This window comes from Heliangelus exortis, chromosome 28 (assembly GCF_036169615.1).
Source record: "Heliangelus exortis chromosome 28, bHelExo1.hap1, whole genome shotgun sequence".
Classification (NCBI taxonomy): domain Eukaryota; kingdom Metazoa; phylum Chordata; class Aves; order Apodiformes; family Trochilidae; genus Heliangelus; species Heliangelus exortis.
Window position 1 is genome coordinate 5,824,792 of NC_092449.1, and position 24,220 is coordinate 5,849,011.

Consider the following 24,220-nt stretch of genomic DNA (forward strand, 5'->3'; position numbering starts at 1 on the left):
TATTGCTGTGGAAGGCATTCGCATCCCCTGCTTTTTGTGCTTTTTGGGAGCCCTCCAAACCTCATTTTGGCACCCCACAAGGCTGGCAGGCAGACGGGCGAGGGGCCAAGGTAAAGGAGCAAGCAGGAGGTGAATATCACAGTGGGCTGCCTGTTGTTTTAGGCATTATCTCGGCATGTGCTTTTCCTTTGACTTTTGCAGGTGCCACACAAAGCCACGGGTTGAGGAGCAGCCAGAGAAGGTGAGACGGTTGCGGGCCAGCTCATCCAGAGATTTTACTTCAACGCGGGTAAGTGTTTCCCTTTGGTTTTGCAGGAGCTGTGTGTGCCACCTTTGGAGGGGGAAGAGCGCTGGAGGTGAGACGGGATGGTAACGAGGAGGCTCGATCTCACAAGCAGAACAGGGCAAGTCGGGGGTTATGAGGAGCTTGTGGAAGAGGTTGGTATTTAGCTGATATCCTATTTCTGCTGGCATTGCTGTTTGTTATTGCAGATGGTGAGGAGGAACTTTGTGGTTTTGGGAAGATTCCAGTCAGCCGATGTGGGTTACTTTTCTGTCCAATGCTTCAGAGCCCCAGCCATTTGAAAGGTAAGAGAAAGGGAGGATGGTTGGGGAGGGTCTGTGTAGAGGGGTCAAGGTTAGGAATCGCTGGCTCGGGTTTTAAAGGTACTGTAGGGGAGCGAGCTGTTCAGAAGCGGTGCCCTTTGGGTGGTTGATGGGAGCCTGTCCCTCCCTGGCATGATGCTAGCAAGTTGCAGGAATTGAATGAGCATTGGAGGTGAGGTGGTAGTGCAGGGCTTGTGGAGCTAGTGTCTTCTCTCAAGCAGAAAAATAGTTTTGTGCCTTTTAGTTGCCCTGAATGACGAACCCTAACCCAAACCTGGAAAGCGTGGGTGAGTGGGACCCCGGAGGGCTCTTCTGAGAAGCTGGGCCATTTGGAAGAGAACGGGGCTGGCTGATGTTGGACTTACTGCCGAATATTCTGGTAGGTGTTTTGGTGTTGTGGTTATGTGTGTGTGGGGGGGTTTTTTGGTTCATTTTTTTGGTATTGTGGTGTGATTGTTTTTATTATTTTTTTTTTTTTTTAAATGCAGGTGGTGAAGGGGAACCTAGCAAGTTGAGGATTATCCTGAGCTGCTCCTATTTTTTTTTTCTGGGCTAACTATGGCTTTGGAATGCCAGTTCTCTGAAAGATAAGTTGAGGGCCCGGGGGGGGGGGGGTGGGGAGGGGCTGAGCAGAGGAGTCGAGGCTGGGAATTGCAGGTGGTGTTTTGAAGTTAGTGTAGGGGAGAGGATTGTCTGGGAGCAGCAACCTTTGGGTGGGTGAAGGGAACAGGTTACTTTTCAGTACGATTCCAGCATGGGCAGGGCAGCTCCAGCCTCGGTGTGTGGGGTTGTGTGATTTGTGTTGTCAGTCTTTGCTGTCTTAGAGCTTCCTCAGGCCTTGATGGTCCTCTGTGTCCTCACAGAGCAAGCCCAGCATCTTGGGCATCCTCCCTGGAAAGCCTTTCCTGATCAGCACGGCGCTAATCAGCAGCGTGTTATTCTGCACAACGAGTCTGAATTGCAGATCGGTCTCTTGACTTGGAAGTTTCTTGATGATTGTCTTCTGCAATGTCATTCTCAATTGCATTGTCATCTGATCTCTGTCCATCCAGTTTCCCCGAGGGGGACTCATTCCCCGCATCCGTGCGTCCTCAGGTCTTGAAGGGGGCTTTTCGGGCATCCGTCGCTTCATTCCCTCGCTTTGCAGACGCATCGCTGTAGGTCTTATTGCCCACAAGTCTTGGATTCCAGAGTCCTTCTTCTTGCTGCGAGTTTTATCTTGAGCTCAGGTCTTGTGACTCACATGGCTGTGTCTCATATTGGTCTGTGGGTGTGAGTGTTTGGCTTGGAGCTGCCCTGCCTGCTGTGTAGGATGAGGGGCTATGGGAACCGCCACAACCTGACTGACTTGGTGCTGAGCAGCTTTCCAGTGATTTGCTAATCCTGTTTTTCAGGTCCCAAGTGTCAATGACTAGCAAGAATCCGATGGAGGAGGAGAGGAGGCGGCCACCCAAAGGTTGGTTAGGGCGTGGAGTTGGTGGAAAGGTGCCCCCCTTGGCCACCTGACCACGTTATGGTTTGTTGTCATTTTGAAGGCGGAGGCGGCGAGCGAAGCGAGATACGGGTACCGGAGGTGGCTGTGGCAAGGTGAGCAAAGGCTGGTGGGCTGGAGGAGCAGTTATTCTCAGGGGTTGTAGTATTGGTTGGTCATGAACATCCCTTGTTCTTTGTGGGTTTTTTCAGGTACGCTCCTAACCTTGTTTTGGCACCCCAAAGAGATGGCAGGCAGATGGGTGAGAGGCCGAGGTAAAGAAGCAGGAGATGGACGTCACAGTGGCCTGGGTGTTGTTGGGGTCAATATCTCAGCGTGTGCCTTTTGCTTTGACTTTTGCAGGTGTCACACACAGTGCTGGAGTAACAAAACCATGTCTTGAGGAGCAGTTGGAGAAGGCGAGATGGCTGTGGGCTGGGTCAGCCATGTGTTAACGTCACCTCTGTTAAAGGTTTCCCTTACGTTTCAGGTGCTGTGCGTGCCACCTTTGGAACCGGATCAGCACTGAAGGTGAGCTGGGGTGGTAGAGAGTGGGTTCGTGGAGCTGGTGGCTACTGATCAGCAGAACAGTAACTCTTCCTCTTGGTCTTCTAGGTGTCCAAAGCAGTGGACGTTCAACCGGTTTGACACAGCATTCAAGTCTGGATCACGGAGGTGAGTGGAACTGGGTGGGGCTCTTTTGAGGTGGTGGGTGTAGTATAAGTGGTTGTTGATGGCTGAAGTGCACCTTATTGGTGACACTGTTTCTGATTTTCCTTTTTTTCTGGTTGCAGGTGATGAAGAGGAACATGCCTGTCAGACAGCGTGGTGTTTTGCTGGACATAGATCCAAAACCACCATCCCTCAGGAAGATAAGTTGAGGGACTGAACTGAAGTGCTGAGGTTGGGAGTTGTTGCAGAAGGGATGTTGAAGTTTTCTGAGCAAAGGCTGGTGTGGGCTGCCTGTTGATTGGGGCAATATCTCAGCATGTGGCTTTTGCTTTGACTTTTGCAGGTGCCACCCACTGCCTTGGAGGTACAAAGCCACGTGGAGAGGAGCAGTTGGGGCAGGCGAGATGGTTGTGGGCCAGGTCAGCCAGGTGTTTAATATCAATTCAGTTAAGTGTTTCTCTTTGTTTTGCCAGGGTTTTTTTGGTGTGGGGTTGGTTGTTTTTGTTGGGTTTTTTTGTGTGTTTCGTTTGTTTTATTTTGTTTTGTTTGTTTTTTGTCACCTTTGGAGCTGAGTGTTGGAGGTAAGCTGGGGTGGTAATTTAGGAGGTTCATGTATGTAGTGACTTCATTCAAGCCAAACAGTGGTTTTGTGTATTTTAGGTGCCCTTCATTGAGTCCTGCAGTGCCTAATTCTGTGATGAGCAGGTGGGTGAGACCTCACAGGACTCTTGAGAAGCTGGTTCTTCTCTAAGAGGTTGGTGCTGGCTCATGTTGGAATTTCTGGTGAAAATTATTGTGTGGTGATGTGGTTTTTTTGTTTGGTTGTTTTTTTCTTTTTCAGCAGATGATGAACGGGAAATGTGTGGCTGCAGGAACATCCCTGTGGATGGTTTTGTCTTTCTGTGATGACCATGGCTTTGGACCCCTACCACCAAAGATAAGTGGAGGGACTGGGGATGGGCAGAAGGGACAAAGCTGGGAACGGCAGGGAGTGGTTTTGAAGTGAGAATCGGGGAGAGGGTTGTCTGGGAGCAGCTTGTTTTGGTCAGGTGAAGGGGGCAGATGAGTTTACAGCATTGGTTTGGCCTGGGCAGGGCAGCTCCAGCCTTTGTGTGTGGTGGTGTGTACTTTGTGTTGTCTGTCTTGAGTGTTTTATAACTTCCTCATCCCTCAATGTCCTCTTTGTCCTCGCAGAACCAGTCCCTCATCTTGGGCATCATCCCTGGAAGGTCTTCTCTCATCAGCACAGTCCTAGTCAGCAGCATCTTTTTCTTTCATGACAAGTTAAACACGTGGATTATTCTTGCATCTGGGAAGTTTCTTGATGGTGGTATTCTGAAACACTTTTCCATATTAATCAGCATCTCTGGTCATGGATTTTCACAGAGGAGCACTTGTTCTCTGCATCCTTAGGTCTTGAAGCCCGGCTTGGTGGGCATCTGTTGCTTCAGCCCCTCGCTTCACAGCTGCATCGCTGTAGGTCATCTTGCCCAACAGTCTTGGATCCCAGAGATATTCTTCTTCCTCGGTGTTCTCTTGAGACCAAGTCTCATGATTTTCAGGGCTGTGTTTTGTAGTGGTCTGAGTGTTTGGCTTGGAGCTGCTTTTCCCAGAGTTACAGGTTTGGGGTTTTTTGGAAGAGCCCTAAAGGACTAGTCCAGCACTGTTGGGCAGTGTTCTAGTGCCTTGTGTATCACCATTTTTCAGATCCCATGTGACAAGGATGTACATGACAGAGCAGGAGGAGAGAAGAGCACCATCCAAAGGTTAGTTGGTGTTGGAGTGAAGGTCCCTCTCCTGGCTACCTGACCCCATTATGGTTTGTTTGTCCTTTTGAAGGTGAGAGCAGCCAAGGAAGCAGAATATCTGTTCCGGAGGTGGCTCTGGCAAGGTGAGCAAAGGCTGGTGTGCTGGAGGAGCAGTTATTTCTCAGGTGTTTTATTTTCGTTGAAGGCATTGGCATCCCCTGTTTTTTGTGTTTTCCAGGTGTCCTCCAAACCTACTTTTGGCACCCCACAAGAGTGGCAGGCGGATGGGTGAGAGGCTGAGGTAAAGGGGCAGGAGGTGGACATCACAGTGGGCTGCCTGTTGTTGGAGGCACTACCTCAGCACGTGCCTTTTGCTTTGGCTTTTGCAGGTGCCACAACCATCCTCGGGGGGACAAAGACACACATTTAGGAGTGGTTGGAGAGGGTGAGATGGTGGTGGGGTGGGTCAGCCATGTATTTTACATCAAGTCACTTAAACGTTTCCTTTTGTTTTTGCAGGCACTGTGTGTGCCACCTTTGGAACCGGATGAGCATCGAAGTTGAGTTGAGTTGGTAGTGAGGGGGTTCATGGGGCTGGTGACTTCTGATCAGCAGAACAGGAACTGTTTCTCTTGGTGTTTCAGGTGCCTCAAGCAATCGTGGTGATAGCGTTCAACTCTGGAACGAGAAGGTGCGTGGTATACCATGGGGCTCCCTTGAGGAGGTGAGTGCAGCAGAAGTAGCGTGCATTGGCTTAGGTGGGACTTGTGCCAGCGCTGTGGGTGATCTGTGGGTTGTGTTTTTTCCCTTTTTACGTATAGGGGATGAAGAGGAACCGTGCGACTGGAAGCGTATCTCAGTTAAACAATGTGGTTTTCATTACTGACCGTGGCTTTGTGTTGCTCTCGCTCTTGAAGATAAGTTGAGGGCCCAGGGGTGGGTGGGGAGGGGCTGAGCAGAGGAGTCGAGGTTGGGAATTGCAGGTGGTGTTTTGAAGTTAGTGTAGGGGAGAGGGTTGTCTGGGAGCAGCCCCCTTTGGGTGGGTGAAGGGAACAGGTTACTTTTCAGCATGATTCCAGCATGGGCAGGGCAGCTCCAGCCTTGGTGTGTGGGGCTGTGTGTTTTATGTTGCCAGTCTTGGTTGTCTTAGAGCTTCGTCAGGCCTTGATGGTCCTCTGTGTCCTCACAGAGCGAGTCCTTCATCTTGGGCATCCTCCCTGCAAAGCCTTTCCTGATCAGCACGGTGCCGATCAGCAGCGTGTTATTCCGCACGACGAGTCTAAATTGCAGATCGGTCTCTTGACTTGGGATTTCTTGATTGTCATCTTCTGAAACATCATTGCCAAGTGCATCAGCATCTGGACTCATTCCCCGCATCCTTGAGTCCTCAGGTCTTGAAGGCGGCTCCTCGGGCATCTGTCGCTTCGTTCCCTCGCTTTGCAGACGCATCGCTGTAGGTCTTATTGCCCAAAAGTCTTGGATTCCAGAGTCCCTCTTCTTGCTGCGAGTTTTATCTTGAGGTCAAGTCTTGTGACTCACGTGGCTATGTCTTTGTTCAGTCTGTGCCTGTGAGTGTTTGGTTTGGAGCTGCCCTGCCTGCTGTGTAGGATCAGGGGCCATGGGAAGTGCCATTAACTGACCGACTCGGTGCTGAGCAGCTTCCCAGTGATTTGCATAATCCTGTTTTTCAGATCCCACGTGTCAATGACCATCAAGAAACAGATGGAGGAGGAGAGGAGGCCGCCATCCGATGGTTGGTCAGGGTGTGCAGTCGGTGGGAAGGTGCCTCCTTTGGCTGCTTGACCGCATTATGGTTTGTTGTCATTTTGAAGGCGGAGGCGGCGAGCGAAGCGAGATACGGGTACCGGAGGTGGCTGCGGCAAGGTGAGCAAAGGCTGGTGGGCTGGAGGAGCAGTTATTCTCAGGGGTTGTTTTATTGGTTGGTCACGAACATCCCTTGTTGTTTGTGTTTTTTTTCAGGTGCACTCCTAACCTCGTTTTGGCACCCCAAAGAGATGGCAGGCAGATGGGTGAGAGGCCGAGGTAAAGGAGCAGGAGATGGACGTCGCGGTGGCCTGGGTGGTGTTTGGGGCAATATCTCAGCGTGTGCCTTTTGCTTTGACTTTTGCAGGTGTCACACGCAGTGCCGAAGTGACAAAGCCACATCTTGAGGAGCAGTTGGAGAAGGTGAGATGTCTGTGGGCTGGGTCAGCCATGTATTAACATCAACTCTGTTAAAGGTTTCCCTTATGTTTCAGGTGCTGTGCGTGCCACCTTTGGAACCAGGTGAGCATTGAAGGTGAGCTGGGGTGGTAGAGAGTGGGTTCATGGAGCTGGTGAGTACTGATCAGCAGAACAGTAACTCTTTCTCTTGGTCTTTTAGGTGCCCAAAGCAGTGGTGGACACAGCATTCGACTCTGGATCGAGGAGGTGAGTGGAACTGGGTGGGGCCCTTTTGAGGCGGTGGGCGTAGTACGAGCGGTTGTTGATGGCTGAAGCGCGCCTTATTGGTGACACCGTTTCCGATTTTCCTTTCTTTCTGATTGCAGGGGATGAAGAGGAACGTGCCCGTCAGACAGCGTGGTGTTTTGCTGGACATAGATCCAAAACCACCATCCCTCAGGAAGATAAGTTGAGGGACTGAGCTGAAGTGTTGAGGTTGGGAGTTGTTGCAGAAGGGATTTGGAAGTTTTCTGAGCAAAGGCTGGTGTGGGCTGCCTGTTGATTGGGGCAATATCTCAGCATGCGGGTTTTGCTTTGACTTTTGCAGGTGCCACACAAAGCCACGTATTGAGCGGTCGGAGAAGGTGAGATGGTTGCGGGCTGGCTCATCCAGAGATTTTACTTCAGCTCGGTTAAGGGTTTCCCTTTGTTTTTGCAGGTGCTGCGCTTGCCACCTTTGGAGCCAGAAGAGCGCTGGAGGTGAGACGGGATGGTAACGAGGAGGCTTGATCTGACAAGCAGAATAGGAATTGTGTCTCCTGGTGTTTCAGGTGCCAGAAGCGATGGTGGCCATAATGTGTGGAAGGAGAAGGTGAGCAGGGTGAGTCGGAGGTTATGAGGAGCGTGTGGAAGGGGTTGGTATTTAGCTGACGTCCTGCCGTTTGTTATTGCAGATGACGAGGAGGAACTTTGTGGTTTTGGGAAGATCCCCATCAGCCGATGCGGGTTACTTTTCTGTCCAGTGCTTCAAAGCCCCAGATGTTTGAAAGGTAAGAGAAAGGGAGGATGGTTGGGGAGGGTCTGTGTAGAGGGGTCAAGGTTAGGAATCGCTGGCTCGGGTTTTAAAGGTACTGTAGGGGAGCGGGTTGTCCAGCAGCGGTGCCCTTTGGGTGGTTGATGGGAGCCTGTCCCTCCCTGGCATGATGCTAGCAAGTTCCAGGAACTGAATGAGCATTGGAGGTGAGGTGGTAGTGCAGGGCTTGTGGAGCTAGTGTCTTCTCTCAAGCAGAACAATAGTTTTGTGCCTTTTAGGTGCCCTGAATGACGACGCCTACAGCATCCAACTCTGGAAAGCGTGGTCGAGTGGGACTTTGCAGGGCTCTTCTGCAAAGCCGGGACATTTGGAAGGGAATGGGGCTGGCTGACACTGGACTTATTGCTGAATATTCTGGTAGGTGTTTTGGTGTTGTGGTTATGTGTGTGGAGTTTTTTTCTTTGCTTGTTTTGGTGTGACTTTTTTTTTTTTTAATGCAGGTGGCAAAGGGGAACCTTGCAAGTTGAGGATTATCCTAGGCCGCTCCTGTCTATTTTCCTGGCTAACCACGACTTTGGAGAGCCAGTCCTCTGAAAGATAAGTTGAGGGACCAGTGGTGTAGAGGGGTCAAGGCTGGTGGGATTTGTGTAGGGGAGAGGGCAGTCTGGGAGCAGGCTCCTTTGGTCAGATGAAGGAAGTGGGTTAATTTCTGATGCGATGCCAGTGTGGGCAGGGCAGCTCCAGCCTTGGTGTGTGGTGGCGTGTAGTTTGTGTTGTATGTGTTTGTCTTAAAGCTTCCTCAGGTCTTGATGTCCTCTCGGAGCAGGTCCCACATCTTGACCATCATCCCTGCAAGGCCTTTACTCATCAGCACAGTCCTAGTCAGCAGCAGCATCTTCTTGTGTGACAAGTTTGAAGTGTTGATAGGTCTTGATTCTGGGAAGCTTCCTGATGGTCATCTTCTGAAACATCATTGCCACCTGCATCAGCATCATCTCTGGTCATGGATTTTCCCAGAGTGGGACTTTATTCCCCACATCCTCGTGTCATCAGGTCTTGAAGCCCGGGTTCTTTGGCATCCCTTGATTCAGCCCCTCGTTTTGCAGTTGCATTGCTGTAGGTCGTCTTACCCAACAGTCTTGGATCCCAGAGATATTCTTTTTGCTTGGTGTTTCTTGAGATCACGTCTCATGATTTGCAGGGCTGTGTCTGGAGTTGGTCTGAGTGTTTGGCTTGGAGCTGCTCTTCCCAGAGTTTGCCGGAAGAGTCATAACTGAATAGTTCATCTATTGAGCAGTATTCCAGTGACTTGTGTATCACTGTTTTTCAGATCCCATGTGACAAGGATGTACATGAAAGAGCAGGAGGAGAGAAGAGCACCATCCAAAGGTTAGTCAGTGTTGGGTGTTGGAGCGAAGGTCCCTCTCCTGGCTACCTGACCCCATTATGGTTTGTTTGTCCTTTTGCAGGTGAGAGCAGCCAAGGAAGCAGAATATCTGTTCCCAAGGTGGCTCTGGCAAGGTGAGCAAAGGTCAGAAGTCTGCTGACTTCTGATCAGCAGAACAGGAACTGTTTCTCTTGGTGTTTCAGGCGCCCCAAGCAACGGTGGCGATAGCGTTCAACTCTGGAACGAGAAGGTGCACTGTATACCATGGGGCTCCCTTGAGGAGGTGAGTGCAGCAGAAGTACTGTGTGTTGGCTTAGGTGGGACTTGTGCCAGCGCTGTTTGTGATCTGTGGGTTGTGTTTTTTCCCTTTTTACGTATAGGGGATGAAGAGGAACTGTGCGACTGGAAGCGTATCTCAGTTAAACAATGTGGTTTTCATAACTGACCGTGGCTTTGTGTTGCTCTCGCTCTTGAAGATAAGTTGAGGGCCCAGGGGTGGGTGGGGAGGGGCTGAGCAGAGGAGTCGAGGTTGGGAATTGCAGGTGGTGTTTTGAAGTTAGTGTAGGGGAGAGGATTGTCTGGGAGCAGCAACCTTTGGGTGGGTGAAGGGAACAGGTTACTTTTCAGTACGATTCCAGCATGGGCAGGGCAGCTCCAGCCTTGGTGTGTGGGGTTGTGTGTTTTATGTTGTCAGTCTTGGTTGTCTTAGAGCTTCCTCAGGCCTTGATGGTCCTCTGTGTCCTCACGGAGCGAGTCCTTCATCTTGGGCATCCTCCCTGCAAAGCCTTTCCTGATCAGCACGGTGCCGATCAGCAGCGTGTTATTCCGCACGACGAGTCTAAATTGCAGATCGGTCTCTTGACTTGAAAGTTTCTTGAAGATTGTCTTTAGCAATGTCATTCTCAATTGCATTGTCATCTGATCTCTGTCCATCCAGTTTCCCTGAGGGGGACTCGGTCCCCGCATCCTTGCATCCCCAGGCCTTGAAGGCAGCTTCTCGGGCATCCGTCGCTTCATTCCCTCGCTTTTAGCAGACGCATCTCTGTAGGTCTTATTGCCCAAAAGTCTTGGATTCCAGAGTCCCTCACAGGACAAGTAATATTGAACATCATCCCCATGGTGTTGAACACATTGAGTCATATCTGGATCCTTCTTTTTTTGCATCTTGCAAATTTCTTGATAGGCATCTTTTGTAATCTTCTTTATGAACGAATGAGCATCTCTGGTCATAAATTTTCCACATTTGCAACCTTGTCTCTGCATCCTTAGGTCTTGATGCTAGTCTTCTTGTACATCTGATTATGTTATTTTGAAGAGTAATTATTGTAACAGGAAGTGTTCTATGACACTTGATGTCACCATGGGGCCTCCTTGCCTCACCCTTGCATCCCTGTAGATCTTCTTGGCCAACTTCTTGGAGCCCAGAGTAATTCTTGTTGGGAGTTTTATATTAATGTTTAATCTTGTAGTTTGCAGTGGTGTGTCTTGAGTTGGTCTGTGTTTGTGTGTTTGGCCTGGGGCTGCTCTGCCCAGATTGTAGAGTTGGGGATATTGAAAAGCCATAAGGGTCTCTGGTGACGTTTGCCTTGAGTTTTTAGGCCACAATTTTACAGTGATCTTAGGTGGAGCAGCCATAGTCAGGCTGGGTGAGCAGTTGCTTTGATGGTGATGAAGGTGATGGGACCTTCATGAGAGTGCAGGAGATTGACCCTCTCAGTAGTTAACAGTTGTATGTGTATGGGTTTAAAGTTGTGGGGCTGTGTTTATTAATGGCATGAGGGTAGTAGTACTCTAGATGGGTTTCCTAACTAGGATCGAGATGTCTGGAATTGTCTGTCCATTGTTCAGCATTTCAGTGACTTGTGTAACACTTTCTTTCAGATGCAAAGGACAAATATGCGTTTGTAGGAAGAAACGAGGGAGCAGAGTGCAGTCAGGTCAGTCAGTGTGTAGTGCTGGAGGGATTGTGCTTCTGGTAGCTACCTGATTACAGTGTGTGTTTAAGTCATTTTGAAGGTAGAAGCAGTAAGCGAAGTGGGATAGTCACTGAAGGTGACTGGGGTGAGGTGAGTGATGACTAGTGGGACCAAAGAGCAGTTATTTTTCGGGTGTGTTGTTGAAGTTAGAAGCATCAGTTGATGTTTATAGGTTCTATTGTAGTCACCGTGTGACAATAAGAAAATTGCAGAGGCTGGATATGCAAATTGCCAAGGTAAAGGAGTAAGAGATGGGGATTGTTGCAGGCAGGGTGCTGTTTGAGGCAGCATCTTGGTACATTCCTTTTGTTTTTTGCAAATATTGTAAGCAGGCTCACTGGGACAAAGCTGCTGACTATAGCAAGTAGTCCGAGGTAAGGTCAGTGTCAAAGAGCAGAGAATAATGTGGCTACTCTGTGAAGCAGTTACTTTTTTGCGTGAACTTTAGGCCACTTTTGGGACTGGATGAGCATTTGAGGTGAGCTGGGGTAGTAGTGAGGATGAACGTGGAGCTGGTGACTCCCTTCAAGTATAACTGTCATTTTGTCTCTTGATGTAGCTTGGGTTCTACAAACAATGACAGATGCAGTATCTGGCACTGAATGGGTACAGAGCAGGTGAGGGAAAGCCCATGGTGCTAATCACAGAATTACCTCTATTAGAAAAGACCTTCAAGATCATTAGAGTCCAACCATTAACCCAACACTGACAAGAACTTAAGCCATATCCCTAAGTGCTATTTCTATATGACTTGGGGGGTGTCTTTAGGGATGATGAGTACTTCAAGGGATGGTGAAGGAGGTTGAAGCAGAAGAGGTTTGCCAACCCATAGGATTCTTTCAGATGCTTCCTGCTGGCACTCTGCTTTTTTTTTTTTTTTTTTTTTTTTTTTGATGAAGACGAGCCTGGTGACTGCAGAAATATACCAGTTACCTGATGTGCCTTTTCTTGAGGAAGGAATCTGATCCCTGGCCTGCTGCAAGCTAAGCTGGGAGACCAGGAACAACTGCCCTTCAGCATGAATATTGATAGAAGATAGGAAGAGAGAGTCCAAAACAGAAATGCCTCTCATTCAAAGATGTTGCATTTTGGAAGCTCCCCATCAGAGCAGATCCCAAAAGAGTCTGTGGAAGTCACCGGCAATAAGACTCTTTCCTCCTCCTTCAAAAAAAGAGAAAGTCATTCTCAAGATGGAAGCACAGCACATCTTTCTCAAGTTGATGGTGTTTCTGGCTTTGTGGGTCACAATTGCAGCAGTTGAGATGATGAAAATGCATTCCTCTGCACATTTTGGTACATCCAGATGTATTAACAAATCAGAGAGTCCTTTTTGGTAAGTTTATATACTGCAGCAGTGGGGATTTGTTTGACTCCTGCAGTTTTACCCTCCCTTCTCTCCATCATCCTTCAAAAATTAAAGCCAAAGAGTTATCACAGACTTTTTTTTTATCATAAATGTAACAAAAACAGTTGTGTAAAGTACAAACTGCATTGTTTAGACACCAACAGCCCCTGCTAACATGCTTTAGATCTCGTATTACCTAGTTTAGCTAATTATCTATTCTAAATCTTTGAACAGAGAGACAGCTGGATGCTGCAGGTATCTTTTGCTGGTGTTTTGATGGAGTGCTCTGAAGTACTTTGTTTCTGTCTCCCTCTAAATGGGGTATTTCCCTGGGGGTTTGGTAGCATCTCCTTTGGGCAGCTCTCCCTCCCGGTTGTGTAACACACAAAAAATACCTGGTCAAATTATCCCTGTGTTTGAGATAGAAAATGTAATGGTATCAGTGAACAGTTGTACAAGTTACATGAATGCAGAAAGGAAGTGAAATACTTGCCTATAGAAGTATTTAAATAGGATATGTATAAACATGTGGACACCTCATGAGCAGATGGTGAATTTATTTTTTTACTTTCAGGAGTCATTTTTTACTTTCAGCTTTGCTGTCTAAGCAGGATGCAGCGCCGCTACTGCGGCAGTGTGTGTGTAGGTGTCTCTCGTGATACAAGTAGAGGCAGCCATACAGGGTTCTCTACCCCAGCAGTGGAATAAGGAAGGATGGAAGCTTTTTCTGCCCCTAGCAAGAGCGTTGCTTTGATGTTACGAATGTAATGACAAATCCTGCCTAATAGTCTTCATAGATGTGTTTTAAGCACTGGAGTTACAGTGGGGAGGGGTAAAGGGCTGTGAGGGCTGTCAGGGTGTATGGTAGAGGTGAGGGGGGAGTGTGGGACCAGGAGGGACGGGGGCTATTTTGCTCCAGGGATTCTGTGTGAGTGTATCAAAGCTGATGTATAGGTCAAAGCAGATATTAGATGTGTAAATGGGTATTTAAATGCTTGCTGGCTTGCTGACAGACACCAGTCCTCCAGCAACTGGAAACAGCATGTGAAGCAGCCAAACAAACTCTCTATTTTGGACCTTTAGAAACCGGATGTTCCCCATTACTCAGCTGCACTCTATGTTCTTTTTTTGTCCTCGTGTAACCAGAAGGAGCCAGATAGTCAGCTGCTCCCTGTTCTCTGTAGTGAAATGAGGCAACCAGGTGCCACTAATTGCCAGGTAGTGGGCATGAGCTTGTGTTAAACCCACCTGTGCCTGATTACGGCAGGCCCCAGCTGCGCACGAGCAGGATTAGGGGGCCAATAAAAGGTGAGGCCTGGAGCCCAATCTCAGCTCATTCCTGAGCAAGCCAGGAGATAGAGCTACTGCTCTGGAATCAGCTAACCTGAGCCAGGCTCGGCAACCCTGACGGCAATAAACTCAGAGCACTATTCGTGAGTTTCTGCTGAAACGCCTGTTTGGACCTCGGAGCGCCGTGCCCTAAGAGAGGTTCGTCTTGCAACAGTTCTCTCTTTTGGTCCTCCAGCAACAAGGTAAGGTGGGGCTTAATGGATAAGAGGTAATGGAGAAATTCTGATTGGACATAAGTTCATTTTTCACCATGTGGACAGTAAAAGATGGGAATGGTCTCCCACGAGAAGCGGTAGATTCCTCCCGTTGTAGAAAGTGTTAAGACATCGAATCCATAGTATTAAGTAGAGGGATGGACCAGATGGTCTTTGAGGGCCCCTTCCAACACGAGTGATTAAATGAATCTATGAAGTAAGAGAGAAAATTGACAGGTTTTGGCGAAGATCAGAGGATCTCCCAGATGGTGTGTTTCTACGCTCAGGGGACATTGGGGGCTCTTAAATTTTTAACTTTCAGTTTGTCCGATTTCCGGAGACTCATTAGTAGTTTTTCGTTAAAAAGACGGCCAACTTCCGGTAACAAAATGGCCGGCTTCCGGAGACTCATTTGTAGTTTTCCGCTAAAAAGATGGCCGACTTCCGGTAACAAGACGGCCGACTTCCGGAGACTCATTTGTAGTTTTTCGGTAAAAAGATGGCCGACTTCCGGTAACAAGATGGCCGACTTCCGGAGACTCATTTGTAGTTTTCCGGTAAAAAGACGGCGGACTTCCGGTAGCAAGATGGCCGACTTCCGGAGACTCATTTGTAGTTTTCCGGTAAAAAGATGGCCGACTTCCGGTAACAAAATGGCCGACTTCTGGAGACTCATTTGTAGTTTTCCGGTAAAAAGATGGCCGACTTCCGGTAACAAAATGGCCGACTTCCGGAGACTCATTTGTAGTTTTCCGGTAAAAAGATGGCCGACTTCCGGTAACAAAATGGCCGACTTCCGGAGACTCATTTGTAGTTTTTTGGTGACAAGATGGCCGACTTCCGGAGACTCATTTGTAGTTTTTCGGTAAAAAGATGGCCGACTTCCGGTAACAAAATGGCCGACTTCCGGAGACTCATTTGTAGTTTTCCGGTAAAAAAATGGCCGACTTCCGGTAACAAGGTGGCCGACTTCCGGAGACTCATTTGTAGTTTTCCGGTGACAAGATGGCCGACTTCCGGAGACTCATTTGTAGTTTTTCGGTAAAAAGATGGCCGACTTCCGGAGACTCATTTGTAGTTTTCCGGTAAAAAGATGGCCGACTTCCGGTAACAACATGGCCGACTTCCGGAGACTCATTTGTAGTTTTTCGCTCAAAAGATGCCCGATTGCCAGTCAATGGTTTTGTATCTTCTTATATTCAGTGCGTGGCAGCGTGTATTGCGGTGTTCAATTCTTAGCAGTCATCGGATTGTTTCGTTTTTGAAGACAGCGCATCTGACACATAGGATCAATCTTAACCCTGTTATGTGAGGTAACAAGGGAAAAGTGTGAGTTTGCAGAAGTGAACAGCAGGCTGATTTGGAATTAACAGAAGAGGCTTAACAAAAGGTTTTGGATTTATGATCCTCACAAATAAGAAGAGATCTCAAACAAATCTCTAAACGGGTTACACAGAACTTGGAGCCCAGGGGAAAAAATTACCAGAAGCAGAAAACAACTCCACTTTGAGAGTTATCAGTGTTATAAATTACTGACTCAATATTCTGTTAATAGTTTAATTTAATTAATAAAATTGCAATAAGCAAAACAGCGTTGGGTGCGTGGGGAGTCTCCGCTCCACTCGCACACATGCCTTAAAGTTTAATCTTTTATCTTACATTCCATACCTTAATACATATTTATAACTATTCTAGTACATATTCATGACTGTTCTAGGAATAGGCTGGATTATGTTTATTAGTTCTTGGGAGAAGCAGGCCTTCAAAGGCACATGCCCGCTTTATCTCCGGGGATCTTTTTGACCCCCATCTGGTGGTCGTTGGATGAAGTCAACGTCTGCCTCAGTTTCCCCTCTCGTTACCCTTCGATTCCGCACATGCGCTCCTTCGCTCTTTCCTGTGCAACGCTTTGCAGTCAGCAGTAAAACCACCTTAAATTGCAACGCTATGTGGTGAGCAGAAAAATCAGCTTAGATTAGCACAACAGGATGTACATTGTAGTGTTTTCAGGGCACAGAAACTGTGGATGTCTTGTTTCTTGTTCCCTTAAGCTTTGTAGTTACGCAAAGAACAGTTATATTTCATTTTAACGAATTCCTATGTTTGCATATTTCACAATGTTGAAGACAGATATATTATTAGTACTCTCAAAGTTGGGTTAGCAAACACTTTATAATTATTTAACATGAATTCACAAACACATCTACTACATTAGCACATTTTTGGGCTGCGCTAGAACTAGAACAACTCACAGTAGGATATAAAGCGGCTCTGTCTGCCATAATTCCTATCATGCAATGGGTCAAATATATTCAAGATAGAGCCTAAGTGGGAGGCTATGGTGTGGCTGCCTTCCACTAGCAGCTAGCCACTGCCCCCCATGAATAATCAAGAAGTAAACCCTGATTTTGCACTCAAAAACGAATCTTTAATGAGGTTTGGAAAAAACTTGGATCTATTAACTCATCCTGAGACGGAGCACGTTTGGTTTACTGGGAGATCAGCTAAGTATGTAGGAGGAAAAAAGGTTTGTGAAAGCAGTACCTTACCCTCCCCATTCTGAGAAATTTTTTTCAAACCACGAGAGAGTGCAAAAGCAGCCAATATACCGAACTGCCCGGGCAGATATTTTAGGTAACCACCAGTAACATGTCTAGGGGAGATAGTTTAGGCAGCCCTACGATCTGCGACTTGAGCCCCAGCCAGGCCCCGGTTTCGGTCGTTACGGGGCGTAAGACCGGACGTTTTCACGTTAAGAAAAGCGCAAGTCCTTCGGACTAGCGGCAATGGGATACTCGAAAAACTGGACCCTTTCTGGCGTCCTCACCTACAAAAGGACGCACCGTGTAGGATTTTCCAACTGCTGGGAAGGGTTCTCCGTGTCCTCGTAACAACCAGGGCTCCCCAGCAACCGCAGATCCAGGGAAAGTCGAATCATTACGGCAATCGGCGACACATCTGTCTTACTCTTTATCGCTGCGTCTGTATAGTAACAATTACATGAGCTGGTGTGTTTTGCTTTGACTTTGCTATCGCACTTCAGTTTTGTTGTTTGTTTCTGCACTTGTTCTCTTATAATTTAATACATCAGTAAATATAAACTAACTTCTTTATTTGGGTGCCTGTGTCTTTTGCGCTGACCCCGCCCATCTGGCAAAGTATCATATTAAGTAGCAGATCTATATAGACCTCAGGACAGTCTCAACTGTCCTTGAAATCTAGTGAAACCGATGCCACATGAAACACCAAGGACAGACTAATAGAAAAGCAGCGCAGCAAGCCCCTCCCCCCTCGAGAGCCAGACAAGTCCACAGGACACGGAGACGGCAAAATGAAAGGTGAATTTCAGGAATTAGAGTTCCATATGGAGACCAGGAAGCAAACGGATCAATTTATTTCGAGATGGCAGCAAACCGTCAGAACTTCAGGTTCAGATGAAACAACCAGTGAAATCAAAGGCACATGCAGCAGAGCCAAGAGACCAATCACCCTGGGGTAAGATGCATTTTAAAGAAGCCCTTTATAAAACGGGACGGGTGCACATCATGCAGAAAGGTAGCGAGGTATTAAAAGGCAGAGACAAAATACACCAACTCTGGGGCAGAGGGAGAGTATGAACTCCGCTTTACTGCCAGGGGCAAAGACCACATCCAGCCACACCCAGGGTCCTCTCCGAGGAAGCGTTCAGAAAGGGACGGGGGTCCGGTCTCCCCCTCAAGACTCTGCCAGAGGGTCTTCCCGGACTCTTCTTCAACATTATTGCCCATCAGAGCCCTCTCATTCAGGGCACCGCTCCTTTCGAGACCATCCTCACGCCGCCCCACACCCTTCGATCTCTGCGGTGCTCTTTTTAGCTCTCTTACTGAGACAGAATCCTTCTTCAGGCTCTCTTTGCACCCCAGAACCCTTCCTTCATTTGTTGTGATCTTAGACATCTGTTCAGTCCCTCAGCCCCCGAGGACATCCGTACATCAACTGGACACATACGGTTTTCCCTCGTGTCCCAGAGCCGCCTTTTACCTCTCTCACAGCACCCTTCTCTCACCACCACACCTCCGGAGGCCAACGTCACACCCCCTGTCGGCGTCCCACAGCCACCTTCCGGCTCCGTTGCGCATTTTACTCCTTTTTCGCTCCACGAGAAGCTCTTCTGACTCCATCTGTCATTCGGTTCCCAACATCCCAGGGTCGCCTGTACTCTATTAAAATCCCCTCCAGACTGCTGCTTGTGCCCCTCAGCTTTCTTCAGTGTCTTCGATCCAAAAATGACCCCTCTAACAGAATACTGCCTTCCAGCTTGCCTTTAGTGCACTTTTAGCTTTGTTGCAGAGCTCTCACCCCTCTGAGTCTTTCAGGAGACTTTGTGAGTCCATATCTGTGACCCACCCCACTTGTTCTTTCCTCGTTTCTGTCTAATACAAGCCTCCAATGACCTTTACTCTGTTAAGGTTCCCTTTGGGTTGAATTCTTACCTGGTCATGTCGCTGAAGTAACAAGGAGAGAGAAAAAAACCCAAATTCCTCAGCCAGCATCACGGAGTTTCTCTGCTTGTCCCGCAAACTGAAGAAAGAGGAGAAAACTGACTGCTTCTCCTCTGGCTGCTTTTATACCTTGTGGTAATCGCCACCTCCCCTTTCCCAGGGGATTGTGGGAAAAGCTGTGGGCGGTGCCTGTGGTATATAAGCCGCAGCCTTTGGCTAGGGGCTTCAGTCAGCTCTTGGGCTTCTCTGAGGTCAGAGCTCTCCTACTCCTGGAGCTGACTGCAGCTGTTGAGCTGTCTGGGCTGTTTGAGAAGACTCTTTAAGGTAAGAACTTTAAAACCACCGTAAGTTAGAGCTCTTTATAGCAAGAATATGCTTGCATGCAAATTTTTTTTTTTCTATTTGTTAGGTTTTTTTTTTTCTACTTATTACTTTTTTTTTTTTTTTTTTTTTTTTTAATGGAGTTGTTGAAGAGGAACCTTAAAACTGCAGGAACGTGCTAGTCAGCCAGCGTGATTTCTTTGCTGGACATAAATTTAGAGCTGCAGCCCTCTGAAAGCTAAGTACAGGAACTTGGTTGCAGAGGGGCTGAGGCTTGGAGTTGCAGGAGGGATTTTGAAGATGGCATCTGGGAGAGGGCTGTCTACAATTAGCCCCCTTTGAGTGGGTGAACAGAGCATGTTAGTTTCCAGCACAATGCTAGGGTGGGCAGGGCAGCTCCAGCCTTGGTGTGTGGGGTTGTGTATCTTGTGTTGTTTGTCTTTGTCTTAGAGCTTCCTCCAGTCTTGATGGTCTTCTCTGTGTCCTCACAGAGCAAGTCTTGCATCTTGGGCATCATCCCTGCAAAGCCTTTCCTGATCAGCACGGTACTGATCAGCAGCGTGTTATTCTGCACAATGAGTTTAAATTGCAGATCGGTCTCTTGACTTGGAAGTTTCTTGATGGTCGTCTTCCACAATGTCGTTCTCAATTGCATTGTCATCTGATCTCTGTCCGCCCAGTTTCCCTGAGGGGGACTCATTCCCCACATCCTTGCATCCTTAGGTCTTGATGGCGGCTTCTCGGGCATCCGTCGCTTCATTCCCTCTCTTTGCAGACGCATCGCCGTAGGTCTTATTGCCCAAAAGTCTTGGATTCCAGAGTCCCTCTTCTTGCTGCGAGTTTTATCTCGAGCTCAAGTCTTGTGACTCACGTGGCTGTGTCTCGGGTCAGTCTGTGCCTGTGAGTGTTTGGCTTGGAGCTGCCCTGCCTGCTGGGTAGGATCAGGGGCCACAGAAGCACCACAACCTGACCGACTCGGTGTTGAGCGGCGGTGCGGTAACTTGCGTAATCCTGTTTTTCAGATCCCGCAAGTCAAGGATGAGCGAGAAACGGATGGAGGAGGAGACAAGGGAACCAGCTGAAGGTTAGTCAGGGTGTGCAGTTGGCGGCAAGCTGCCTCCCTTGGCTACCTGACCACATTACGGTTTGTTGTCATTTTGAAGGCGGAAGCGGCGAGCGAAGCGGGATACGGACACCAGAGGTGGCTGTGGCAAGGTGAGCGATGGCCGGTGGGCTGGAGGAGCAGTTATTCTCAGGTGTTGTATTATTGGTTGGTCATGAGCATCCCTTGTTGTTTTGTGGGTTTTTTTTTGTTTTTCAGGTGCCCTCCTAACCTCATCGTGGTAACCCAAAGAGATGGCAGAAAGATGGGCGAGGGGCAAAGGTAATGGAGCAGGAGATAGATGTCACAGTGGCCTGGGTGTTGCTGGAGGCAATATCTCAGCGTGTGCCTTTTGCCTTGACTTTTGCAGGTGTCACACACAGTGCTGGAGTGACAAAGCCACGCCTTGAGGAACAGTTGGAGAAGGTGAGATGGCTGTGTGCAGAGTCATTCACGTGTTTTATATCAACTCGGTTAAATGTTTCCTCTTTTTTTGCAGGCGGTGTGCCTCCTACTGTTGAGAACAGATGACTCTTAAAGGTGAGGTGGTACGGGGGGGGTTCATGGAGCTCATGATGATCAATCATCAGAACAGTAACTCTCTCTTGTTCTTTTTAGGTGACCAAAGCAGTGGTGTAGACAGGATTGAACTCTGGATCAAGAAGGGGAGAAGAATGCTGTGGGACTCTTCTGAGGCCTCTTTTTTGTAGTGTAAGTGTTTGGAGACAGCTGAAGCGGTCCTAACTGGTGACATGGATTCTGATTTTTTCCTTTTTTTTTTTTTTTTTCTGATTGCAGATGGTGAACAGGAATGTGTGTACTGAAGGAACGTGCCTGTCACGGAGTGGTGTTTGCCGCTGGACATAGATTCCGAACCCCAGCTCTCGGAAAGATAAGTCGAGGGACTGAATTGTTGGGGGGTTGAGGTTGGGAGTTGCCGGAGGGATTTTGAAGTTTGCTTTCTGGGAGAGGGCTGTCTGGGAGTAGCCCCCTTTGCGTGGATAAGCGGAGCCAGTTAGTTTCCAGCACGCTGCTAGTGTGGGCAGGGCAGCTCCAGCCTTGGTATCTGGGTTGTGTGTTTTGTGTTGTCCGTCTTTGTCTCGGCGCTTCCTCAGGCCTCGATGGTCTTCTGTGTGTCCTCACAGAACAAGTCCTGCGTCTTGGGCACCATCCCTGGAAAGCATTTCCTGGTCAGCAGCATCTTTTTCTTGTGTGACAGATGTAAACCATAGATAGGTCTTTCATCTTGGAAGTTTCTTGATGGTCATCTTCTGAAACATCATTGCCACCTGCATCAGCATCTCTGGTCTTAGATTTTCCCAGAGTGGGAATCGATCCACACGTCCTTGTGTCCTCAGGTCTTGAAGTCCATGTTTTTTGGCATCCATCGCTTCATCTCCTAGCTTCGCAGTCACATCGTTGTAGGTCTTCTTGCCCAGCAGTCTCGGATGCCGGAGATAACGCTTCTTGCTTGGTGGTCTCTTGACATAGTCTCATGGTTTGCAGGGTTGTGTCTTGAGTTTGTGTTTGGGTTGGAGCTGCCCTGCCTGGCGTTGTAGGGTCAGGGTTTGTTGGAAGAGCCCTAAGGGAATATTCCAGCTGTTGAGCAGCATTTCAGTGACTTGCATAATACTGTTTTTCAGATGCTGTGTGACAAAGACAAGCAGAAAAAGGCTGGAGGAGGCGAGAAAGATGCCACCTGAAGGTTAGTCAGTGTTTGGTGTTGGTGGGGAGGTGCTTTCAATATTTATTAGAATCCCTGAGATTAGTTTGATTTATTTCTTACAGATGCAGAAGTCCAGGACGTGGAACAAAAAGCAAAGCAGGTGGGTAGCTGAATGGGACATGACATTTGGAAGGTGAGCACTGTGAAATTGCCTGCTGGAAGTGTTAAATGTTATGAGTAGTATTGAAGTAAAAAACATTACCTGTGTATTTTTTCAGGTGGTGCCTCGGTATCCAGTTCAGACTAACATGCCTGAGGGGCATCTGGCGAAGGATTAAGGTAAAGGAGATTGGGCAATTCTCTGGGAGGGTTTTGTTGGAAGCAGCAGTATATTACAAATTGCCTTGCTCTTTTCAGGTGCCCTGTAGAGCCATTGAGGTGTCAGGAAGTACACCCATCAACTGCTTACGAAGGTGAGATGCTAGTAAGCTCTTTCAGTAAGATCAAAGTCCTTGACCACTCGCTAAAGCATTTGCCTTTTTTTTTTTTGCAGATGCTGTCCTGGCCATTGTTGGACTTGGCTGAGCATTTGAGGTGAGGTGAGGTGGAGCGGTGGGAATGACGAGGATCATTTTACGGAGCAGAACAGTAATTTTGTCTCTTGGTCTTCTAGGTGACAGAAGCACGGTGTCTCCGATGAGCGTGTCGTCCGAGGAGGGCGTGCTGTGGGACAGTCGGTGCCGGTAGACAGGACGCCCTAGGATTCTGCACGGTTTACAGAGAACCGTCTTCGGGGAGACCATCCGAACCTGCGCCTTTTCGTCTAGCAAACTGTGTTTCCACGGCAGCGCTATGTTGTATTTTATCTGTGCCTCCTTCAGGGTTTCAGTCTCAAAGCCCATCAGGTAACAAATGTGTTGTTCTGGTGTTTGGTTTTGTAGGGCTCTGTATCTGCTGTTTGGCAGTATACTGACTTTGTACTGTAGGTTTCCAGATATACATTGTATGTGTGATTTAGTTCTCAGTGCCTTGCAATGCTTTGTAATTGAATTGCCATGACTTTGTGGCCACGTGCCACAAAGGTGCTAGGTTCTGTGTCTTCAGTCCCTCCTTGTATTTCTGCATTAGAACATTTACTGCATTGTACAGTATGGTTCATGTTGGTGTCGCGCCGTACTTGACCTGGTGTCGCGCCGTACTTGACCTGGTGTCGCGCCGTACTTGACCTGGTGTCGCGCCGTACTTGACCTGGTGTCGCGCCGTACTTGACCTGGTGTCGCGCCGTACTTGACCTGGTGTCGCGCCGTACTTGACCTGGTGTCTGAGTTGTTACTCTATTTTTTTACTCAAGTGCACCAAAATAGGCTGTATTACTGTCTGTGGTTCCATTGGTGTTTTCCATGTGTGGTTGTATTGTTCTGTGAAGCCTTATGTGTGTGTTAGGGTGGCTTTGTTACAGCATGTTGTACTGTATTAGATTACAGTGCCCTATATTTGAGTGCTTATTTGAGTTTTTATTGCACTGTATTGCTATGTAATGTAATGGCGTTTGAGTCTGTAGTGCGCTACATTTGCCTGTATGGGACTGTATTAGTGTGCCAGTGAGCCTATAGCATTGTAGGGGACTAGGTACACGACCCGGTGTTGCAATGTACGTGAAGGATTGATTTTGCATAGCTTTTTATTTGAATATATACTTGTACTGCCTTACTTCATTGTTTGACTTTTACAGCCCTACTTTAGAGTGGTAGATTTAGTCTGTAGTGGCTTTTGTTTGACTTTGTGATGCCTTGCAGTTTAATCCTAATTTGAGTCTGTGCTGAAATTGAGTTTGTGTAGTTGTAGTACTTGACGGAGTCATTGAAGTATTTGCCTGTAAGTAGTCTGTAATGCAGACTTAAGCAGAAGTCTGTAATGCCTTCTTTGTCTGTCTTTGTGTATAGTCCTGAATATTTGTTTACCTCCCCGTTGGACTCTGTACTTGAATACGTACTGTATTTTCAATAACGGTTTTTGACTGCATTGTGAGCGTACTCGTGTGTGTAATGTGATGGAACTGGCTGTAATTGACCGAGTATAGCGTTGTAACAATCTAGTGGTATGCATTGCCACTGCATGTGTATTGATTTGTAATGATGTATGTGTATTGCCTTGAAACCAACTGTGTACTGCCTTGTAGTGATGTACTTGAAGCTTGGACCTGGGTGTGGGTAGCCTTGGACCTGGGTGTGGGTAGCCTTGGACCTGGGTGTGGGTAGCCTTGGACCTGCCTCGTACCTGTGTGTGTGTTGCCTCGTACCTGTGTGTGTGTAGTGCTGTACTTGTATTGCCTTAATTGAGTGTCTGTTGCTTTGTACCGATGTACTTATATTGCCTTATACCTGAAAGTGTATTGCCTTGTCTTGAAATGTGAATTGCCTTGTCTTGAAATGTGAATTGCCTTGTCTTGAAATGTGAATTGCCTTGTCTTGAAATGTGAATTGCCTTGTCTTGAAATGTGAATTGCCTTGTCTTGAAATGTGAATTGCCTTGTCTTGAAATGTGAATTGCCTTGTCTTGAAATGTGAATTGCCTTGTCTTGAAATGTGAATTGCCTTGTCTTGAAATGTGAATTGCCTTGTCTTGAAATGTGAATTGCCTTGTCTTGAAATGTGAATTGCCTTGTAGTGATGTACTTGAAGCTTGGACCTGGGTGTGGGTAGCCT

General features: G+C 47.9%; 3 long non-coding RNA genes across 3 annotated transcripts; all 3 read left to right on the forward strand.

Moving 5' to 3' along the window:
* The first annotated feature begins 283 nt into the window (after positions 1-283).
* LOC139788084 (uncharacterized) lies at positions 284-8,018 on the forward strand. Its single transcript, XR_011722769.1, has 4 exons — positions 284-356; positions 7,491-7,531; positions 7,614-7,709; positions 7,972-8,018. It is a non-coding gene; the product is annotated as an uncharacterized lncRNA (long non-coding RNA).
* Positions 3,604-4,810, forward strand: LOC139788085 (uncharacterized). Its single transcript, XR_011722770.1, has 3 exons — positions 3,604-3,690; positions 4,457-4,515; positions 4,589-4,810. It is a non-coding gene; the product is annotated as an uncharacterized lncRNA (long non-coding RNA).
* An 11,743-nt stretch (positions 8,019-19,761) lies between the features above and the next one.
* On the forward strand, positions 19,762-20,127 carry LOC139788167 (uncharacterized). Its single transcript, XR_011722777.1, has 3 exons — positions 19,762-19,831; positions 19,911-19,962; positions 20,069-20,127. It is a non-coding gene; the product is annotated as an uncharacterized lncRNA (long non-coding RNA).
* The last annotated feature ends 4,093 nt before the right edge of the window (positions 20,128-24,220 follow it).